At 48.6% G+C, this 8,661-nt stretch overlaps 1 protein-coding gene across 1 annotated transcript in view; it reads right to left on the bottom strand.

Moving 5' to 3' along the window:
* The window catches only part of LOC144953709 (protein Hook homolog 3-like), a 40,581-nt gene extending 33,184 nt beyond the window's left edge, over positions 1 to 7,397 (bottom strand). The window contains exons 1-2 of the mRNA XM_078884269.1: positions 7,379 to 7,397; positions 6,959 to 7,049 (exon numbers count right to left, since the gene is read on the bottom strand). The gene's annotated coding sequence lies outside the window, so the exon portion shown is untranslated. The remainder of the gene's footprint in view (positions 1 to 6,958; positions 7,050 to 7,378) is intronic.
* Positions 7,398 to 8,661: the final 1,264 nt, after the last annotated feature.

An 8,661-nucleotide genomic window follows, 5' to 3' on the forward strand; every position in this document is an offset into this window, starting at 1 on the left:
CACACAGAGACACACACAGAGACACACACAGAGACACACACAGTGACACACACAGTGACACACACAGAGACACACACAGAGACACACACAGAGACACACACAGAGACACACACAGAGACACACACACACACAGACACACACACAGTGACACACAGTGACACACACAGTGACACACACAGAGATACACAGAGACACACACAGAGATACACACAGAGACACACACAGAGACACACACAGAGACTCACACAGAGACAGTGACAGACACACACAGTGACACACACACAGTGACACACACAGAGACACACACAGAGAATGTCACCATTGGAACCTCATTTGCCGGTAAAAAATATGATAATTGTTTTTTTTTTACCCATTTATCTGGCAACAACACAGACACCTTTATACAAGGCATCATGTTTGCAACAACCACAACACAAGCAGTCAAAACAACTCTGATGATGATGATAATGATGATGATGATATGCACTGTCCTTGAAGTTGATTGGTCCACACCCGAGACAGCTTTCCTTAGAGCCTAGTCTCACATGGTCCTTGAAGTTGATTGGTGAACACCCGAGACAGCTTTCCTTAGAGCCTAGTCTCACATGGTCCTTGAAGTTGATTGGTCCACACCCGAGACAGCTTTCCTTAGAGCCTAGTCTCACATGGTCCTTGAAGTTGATTGGTCCACACCCGAGACAGCTTTCCTTAGAGCCTAGTCTCACATGGTCCTTGAAGTTGATTGGTCCACACCCGAGACAGCTTTCCTTAGAGCCTAGTCTCACATGGTCCTTGAAGTTGATTGGTCCACACCCGAGACAGCTTTCCTTAGAGCCTAGTCTCACATGGTCCTTGAAGTTGATTGGTCCACACCCGAGACAGCTTTCCTTAGAGCCTAGTCTCACATGGTCCTTGAAGTTGATTGGTCCACACCCGAGACAGCTTTCCTTAGAGCCTAGTCTCACACGGTCCTTGAAGTTGATTGGTCCACACCCGAGACAGCTTTCATTAGAGCCTAGTCTCACTTGGTCCTTGAAGTTGATTGGTGAACACCCGAGACAGCTTTCCTTAGAGCCTAGTCTCACATGGTCCTTGAAGTTGATTGGTCCACACCCGAGACAGCTTTCCTTAGAGCCTAGTCTCACACGGTCCTTGAAGTTGATTGGTCCACACCCGAGACAGCTTTCATTAGAGCCTAGTCTCACTTGGTCCTTGAAGTTGATTGGTGAACACCCGAGACAGCTTTCCTTAGAGCCTAGTCTCACATGGTCCTTGAAGTTGATTGGTCCACACCCGAGACAGCTTTCCTTAGAGCCTAGTCTCACATGGTCCTTGAAGTTGATTGGTCCACACCCGAGACAGCTTTCCTTAGAGCCTAGTCTCACATGGTCCTTGAAGTTGATTGGTGAACACCCGAGACAGCTTTCCTTAGAGCCTAGTCTCACATGGTCCTTGAAGTTGATTGGTCCACACCCGAGACAGCTTTCCTTAGAGCCTAGTCTCACATGGTCCTTGAAGTTGATTGGTCCACACCCGAGACAGCTTTCCTTAGAGCCTAGTCTCACATGGTCCTTGAAGTTGATTGGTGAACACCCGAGACAGCTTTCCTTAGAGCCTAGTCTCACATGGTCCTTGAAGTTGATTGGTCCACACCCGAGACAGCTTTCCTTAGAGCCTAGTCTCACATGGTCCTTGAAGTTGATTGGTCCACACCTCGAGACAGCTTTCCTTAGAGCCTAGTCTCACATGGTCCTTGAACTTGATTGGTCCACACCCGAGACAGCTTTCCTTAGAGCCTAGTCTCACATGGTCCTTGAACTTGATTGGTCCACACCCGAGACAGCTTTCCTTAGAGCCTAGTCTCACATGGTCCTTGAACTTGATTGGTCCACACCCGAGACAGCTTTCCTTAGAGCCTAGTCTCACATGGTGTTGGACCAGATGACGCCAAAAGGCGCACAACTCAAAGACAGCGCACCATCAGAGTACGAGAGTTCGGGGTGACGCATTTACACCATTGGAAGCTCATTTGCCAGAAGAAAACAATATGATGATTGTTTTTTTTGACCCTTCTATCTGGCAGCAAAACTGACGCCTTTTGAACAGGGAGTCATGACGCATTTACACCATTGGAACCTCATTTGGCAGAAGAAAACAATATGATGATTGTTTTTTTTGACCCTTCTATCTGGCAGCAAAACTGACGCCTTTTGAACAGGGAGTCATGACGCATTTGCACCATTGGAACCTCATTTGCCAGAAGAAAAAAACATAATGATTGTTTTTTTTGACCCTTCTATCTGGCAGCAAAACTGACGCCTTTTGAACAGGGAGTCATGACGCATTTACACCATTAGAGCCTCATTTGCCAGAAGAAAAACATATGATGATTGTTTTTTTTGACCCTTCTATCTGGCAGCAAAACTGACACCTTTTGAACAGGGAGTCATGAAGCATTTACACCATTAGAACCTCATTTGCCAGAAGAAAACAATATGATGATTGTTTTTTTGACCCTTCTATCTGGCAGCAAAACTGACGCCTTTTGAACAGGGAGTCATGAAGCATTTGCACCATTAGAAGCTCATTTGCCAGAAGAAAACAATATGATGATTGTTTTTTTGACCCTTCTATCTGGCAGCAAAACTGACGCCTTTTGAACAGGGAGTCATGACGCATTTACACCATTGGAACCTCATTTGCCAGAAGAAAACAATATGATGATTGGTTTTTTTGACCCTTCTATCTGGCAGCAAAACTGACGCCTTTTGAACAGGGAGTCATGACGCATTTACACCATTGGAACCTCATTTGCCAGAAGAAAACAATATGATGATTGTTTTTTTTGACCCTTCTATCTGGCAGCAAAACTGATGCCTTTTGAACAGGGAGTCATGACGCATTTACACCATTGGAACCTCATTTGGCAGAAGAAAACAATATGATGATTGTTTTTTTTGACCCTTCTATCTGGCAGCAAAACTGACGCCTTTTGAACAGGGAGTCATGACGCATTTGCACCATTAGAACCTCATTTGCCAGAAGAAAAAAATAAGATAATTGTTTTTTTGACCCTTCTATCTGGCAGCAAAACTGACGCCTTTTGAACAGGGAGTCATGACGCATTTGCACCATTGGAACCTCATTTGCCAGAAGAATAAAATAAGATAATTGTTGTTTTTTTGACCCTTCTATCTGGCAGCAAAACTGACGCCTTTTGAACAGGGAGTCATGAAGCATTTGCACCATTAGAAGCTCATTTGCCAGAAGAAAACAATAAGATGATTGTTTTTTTTGACCCTTCTATCTGGCAGCAAAACTGACGCCTTTTGAACAGGGAGTCATGACGCATTTGCACCATTAGAAGCTCATTTGCCAGAAGAAAACAATAAGATGATTGTTTTTTTTGACCCTTCTATCTGGCAGCAAAACTGACGCCTTTTGAACAGGGAGTCATGACGCATTTACACCATTGGAACCTCATTTGCCAGAAGAAAACAATATGATGATTGTTTTTTTGACCCTTCTATCTGGCAGCAAAACTGACGCCTTTTGAACAGGGAGTCATGTTTGCATAGACCAGTCGGGGGCACAGGTGGTGCATCAGCCAGTCATCTCGGTCATCTCGGTCAGTCGACCCGTGGCACCTGCTGGGTCTGCCCCGTGACCTCCTCCTCATGCACCTAGCCTGGCACAGCAGTCAACCCGTGGCACCTGCTGGGTCTGTCACGTGAGCTCATGCACCTAGCCTGGCACAGCAGTCAACCCATGGCACCTGCTGGGTCTGTCACGTGAGCTCATGCACCTAGCCTGGCACAGCAGTCAACCCGTGGCTCCTGCAGGGTCTGTCACGTGACCTCATGCACCTAGCCTGGCACAGCAGTCAACCCGTGGCACCTGCAGGGTCTGTCACGTGACCTCATGCACCTAGCCTGGCACAGCAGTCAACCCGTGGCACCTGCTGGGTCTGTCACGTGAGCTCCTCCTCATGCACCTAGCCTGGCACAGCAGTCAACCCATGGCACCTACTGGGTCTGTCACGTGACCTCCTCATGCACCTAGCCTGGCACAGCAGTCAACCCATGGCACCTGCAGGGTCTGTCACGTGACCTCCTCCTCATGCACCTAGCCTGGCACAGCAGTCAACCCATGGCACCTGCTGGGTCTGTCACGTGACCTCCTCCTCATGCACCTAGCCTGGCACAAGCGTCGTGGTGACGTCACCGCCACTTAGTGGTGAATGGCGGTTGTTGTTGTTGTTGTATGTGTGTCACTGTGTGTGTCACTGTGTGTGTCACTGTGTGTGTCACTGTGTGTGTGTGTCACTGTGTGTGTCACTGTGTGTGTGTCACTGTGTGTGTGTGTCACTGTGTGTGTCACTGTGTGTGTCACTGTGTGTGTGTGTCACTGTGTGTGTCACTGTGTGTGTCACTGTGTGTGTGTGTCACTGTGTGTGTCACTGTGTGTGTGTCACTGTGTGTGTGTGTCACTGTGTGTGTCACTGTGTGTGTCACTGTGTGTGTGTGTCACTGTGTGTGTCACTGTGTGTGTCACTGTGTGTGTGTGTCACTGTGTGTGTCACTGTGTGTGTGTCACTGTGTGTGTCACTGTGTGTGTCACTGTGTGTGTGTGTCACTGTGTGTGTCACTGTGTGTGTGTCACTGTGTGTGTCACTGTGTGTGTCACTGTGTGTGTGTGTCACTGTGTGTGTGTCACTGTGTGTGTCACTGTGTGTGTCTCTGTGTGTGTCACTGTGTGTGTCACTGTGTGTGTGTGTCACTGTGTGTGTGTCACTGTGTGTGTCACTGTGTGTGTCACTGTGTGTGTCACTGTGTGTGTCACTGTGTGTGTGTGTCACTGTGTGTGTCACTGTGTGTGTCTCTGTGTGTGTGTGTCACTGTGTGTGTCACTGTGTGTGTCACTGTGTGTGTGTCACTGTGTGTGTCACTGTGTGTGTCTCTGTGTGTGTGTGTCACTGTGTGTGTCACTGTGTGTGTCACTGTGTGTGTCACTGTGTGTGTCACTGTGTGTGTGTCACTGTGTGTGTCACTGTGTGTGTCTCTGTGTGTGTGTGTCACTGTGTGTGTCACTGTGTGTGTCACTGTGTGTGTCACTGTGTGTGTGTGTCACTGTGTGTGTCACTGTGTGTGTCACTGTGTGTGTGTGTCACTGTGTGTGTCTCTGTGTGTGTGTCACTGTGTGTGTCACTGTGTGTGTGTGTCACTGTGTGTGTCTCTGTGTGTGTGTGTGTGTCACTGTGTGTGTGTGTCACTGTGTGTGTGTGTCACTGTGTGTGTCACTGTATGTGTCACTGTGTGTGTCACTGTGTGTGTCACTGTGTGTGTCACTGTGTGTGAGTCTCTGTGTGTGTCACTGTGTGTCTCACTGTGTGTCTCACTGTGTGTGTCACTGTGTGTGTCACTGTGTGTCTCACTGTGTGTGTCTCTGTGTGAGTCTCTGTGTGTGTCTCTGTGTGTATGTCTGTGTGTGTCTCTGTGTGTGTCTCTGTGTGTGTCTCTGTGTGTGTCACTGTGTGTGTCTCTGTGTGAGTCACTGTGTGTGTCTCTGTGTGTGTGTCACTGTGTGTGTGTGTCACTGTGTGTGTCACTGTGTGTGTCACTGTGTGTGTCACTGTGTGTGTGTGTCACTGTGTGTGTCACTGTGTGTGTCACTGTGTGTGTCTCTGTGTGTGTGTCACTGTGTGTGTGTGTCACTGTGTGTGTCTCTGTGTGTGTGTGTGTGTCACTGTGTGTGTGTGTCACTGTGTGTGTGTGTCACTGTGTGTGTCACTGTGTGTGTCTCTGTGTGTGTGTGTGTGTCACTGTGTGTGTCACTGTGTGTGTGTGTCACTGTGTGTGTCACTGTATGTGTCACTGTGTGTGTCACTGTGTGTGTGTGTGTCTCTGTGTGTGTCACTGTGTGTGTCACTGTGTGTGAGTCTCTGTGTGTGTCTCTGTGTGAGTCTCTGTGTGTGTCTCTGTGTGTATGTCTGTGTGTGTCTCTGTGTGTGTCTCTGTGTGTGTCACTGTGTGTGTCTCTGTGTGAGTCTCTGTGTGTGTCACTGTGTGCGTCTCTGTGTGCGTCTCTGTGTGTGTCACTGTGTGTGTCTCTGTGTGTGTCTCTGTGTGTATGTCTGTGTGTGTCTCTGTGTGTATGTCTGTGTGTGTCTCTGTGTGTGTCTCTGTGTGAGTCTCTGTGTGTGTCTCTGTGTGTATGTCTGTGTGTGTCTCTGTGTGTGTCTCTGTGTGAGTCTCTGTGTGTGTCACTGTGTGCGTCTCTGTGTGAGTCTCTGTGTGTGTCACTGTGTGTGTCTCTGTGTGTGTCTCTGTGTGAGTCTCTGTGTGTGTCTCTGTGTGTATGTCTGTGTGTGTCTCTGTGTGTGTCTCTGTGTGAGTCTCTGTGTGTGTCTCTGTGTGTGTCTCTGTGTGTGTCTCTGTGTGTGTCTCTGTGTGAGTCTCTGTGTGTGTCACTGTGTGTGTCTCTGTGTGAGTCTCTGTGTGAGTCTCTGTGTGTGTCACTGTGTGTGTCTCTGTGTGTATCACTGTGTGTGTCACTGTGTGTCACTGGGTGTGTCACTGTGTGTGTGTGTCACTGTATGTGTCACTGTGTGTGTGTCTCTGTGTGTGTCTCTGTGTGTGTCTCTGTGTGTGTCACTGTGTGTGTCTCTGTGTGTGTCTCTGTGTCTCTGTGTGTGTCTCTGTGTCTCTGTGTGTGTCTCTGTGTGTTTCTCTGTGTGTGTCTCTGTGTGAGTGTCACTGTGTGTGTGTGTCTCTGTGTGTGTCTCTGTGTGTGTCTCTGTGTGTGTCACTGTGTGTGTCTCTGTGTGTGTCACTGTGTGTGTCTCTGTGTGTGTCTCTGTGTGTGTCACTGTGTGTGTCACTGTGTGTGTGTCTCTGTGTGTGTCTCTGTGTGTGTCTCTGTGTGTGTCTCTGTGTGTGTCTCTGTGTGTGTCACTGACTGTGTCACTCTGTGAGTCTCCGTGCTGAGTGAGTCTCTGCTGAGCCTCCTCCAATTCCACCTCCAACTCCACAATCCGCTGTCTCTGTAGCCTGCAGACACAGAGACACACACAGAGACACACACAGAGACACACACAGTGACACACACAGTGACACACACACAGTGACACACAGTGACACACACACACACAGTGACACACACAGTGACACACACACACAGTGACACACACACACACACAGTGACACACACAGTGACACACACACACAGTGACACACACACACACAGTGACACACACAGTGACACACACACAGTGACACACACAGTGACACACACACACACAGTGACACACACAGTGACACACACACACAGTGACACACACACACACAGTGACACACACAGTGACACAGTGACAAGTCACCTGTTATCAGTAGACAACTCTCCAGCCTGACTCTGAGTGACACAGTGACACACACACACACAGTGACACACACACACACAGTGACACACACACAGAGTGACACACACAGTGACAAGTCACCTGTTATCAGTAGACAACTCTCCAGCCTGACTCTGAGTGACACAGTGACACACACACACACAGTGACACACACACACACAGTGACACACACACACACAGAGTGACACACACAGTGACACAGTGACAAGTCACCTGTTATCAGTAGACAACTCTCCTGCCTGACTCTGAGTGACACAGTGACACACACACAGTGACACACACAGTGACACACACAGTGACACACACACACACAGTGACACACACAGTGACACAGTGACAAGTCACCTGTTATCAGTAGACAACTCTCCTGCCTGACTCTGAGTGACACAGTGACACACACACAGTGACACACACAGTGACACACACACACACAGTGACACACACACACAGTGACACACACACAGAGTGACACACACAGTGACAAGTCACCTGTTATCAGTAGACAACTCTCCTGCCTGACTCTGAGTGACACAGTGACACACACACAGTGACACACACACACAGTGACACACACACAGTGACACACACACACAGTGACACACACAGTGACACACACACAGAGTGACACACACACAGTGACACAGTGACAAGTCACCTGTTATCAGTAGACAACTCTCCTGCCTGACTCTGAGTGACACAGTGACACACACACACACAGTGACACACACACACAGTGACACACACAGTGACACACACAGTGACACACACACACACAGTGACACACACACAGAGTGACACACACAGTGACAAGTCACCTGTTATCAGTAGACAACTCTCCTGCCTGACTCTGAGTGACACAGTGACACACACACACACAGTGACACACACACACACAGTGACACACACACACACAGTGACACACACACACAGTGACACACACACAGTGACACACACACACAGTGACACACACAGTGACACACACACAGAGTGACACACACACAGTGACACAGTGACAAGTCACCTGTTATCAGTAGACAACTCTCCTGCCTGACTCTGAGTGACACAGTGACACACACACACACAGTGACACACACACACAGTGACACACACAGTGACACACACAGTGACACACACACACACAGTGACACACACACAGAGTGACACACACAGTGACAAGTCACCTGTTATCAGTAGACAACTCTCCTGCCTGACTCTGAGTGACACAGTGACACACACACACACAG

This window comes from Lampetra fluviatilis, chromosome 81, assembly GCF_964198595.1.
Source record: "Lampetra fluviatilis chromosome 81, kcLamFluv1.1, whole genome shotgun sequence".
NCBI lineage: Eukaryota > Metazoa > Chordata > Hyperoartia > Petromyzontiformes > Petromyzontidae > Lampetra > Lampetra fluviatilis.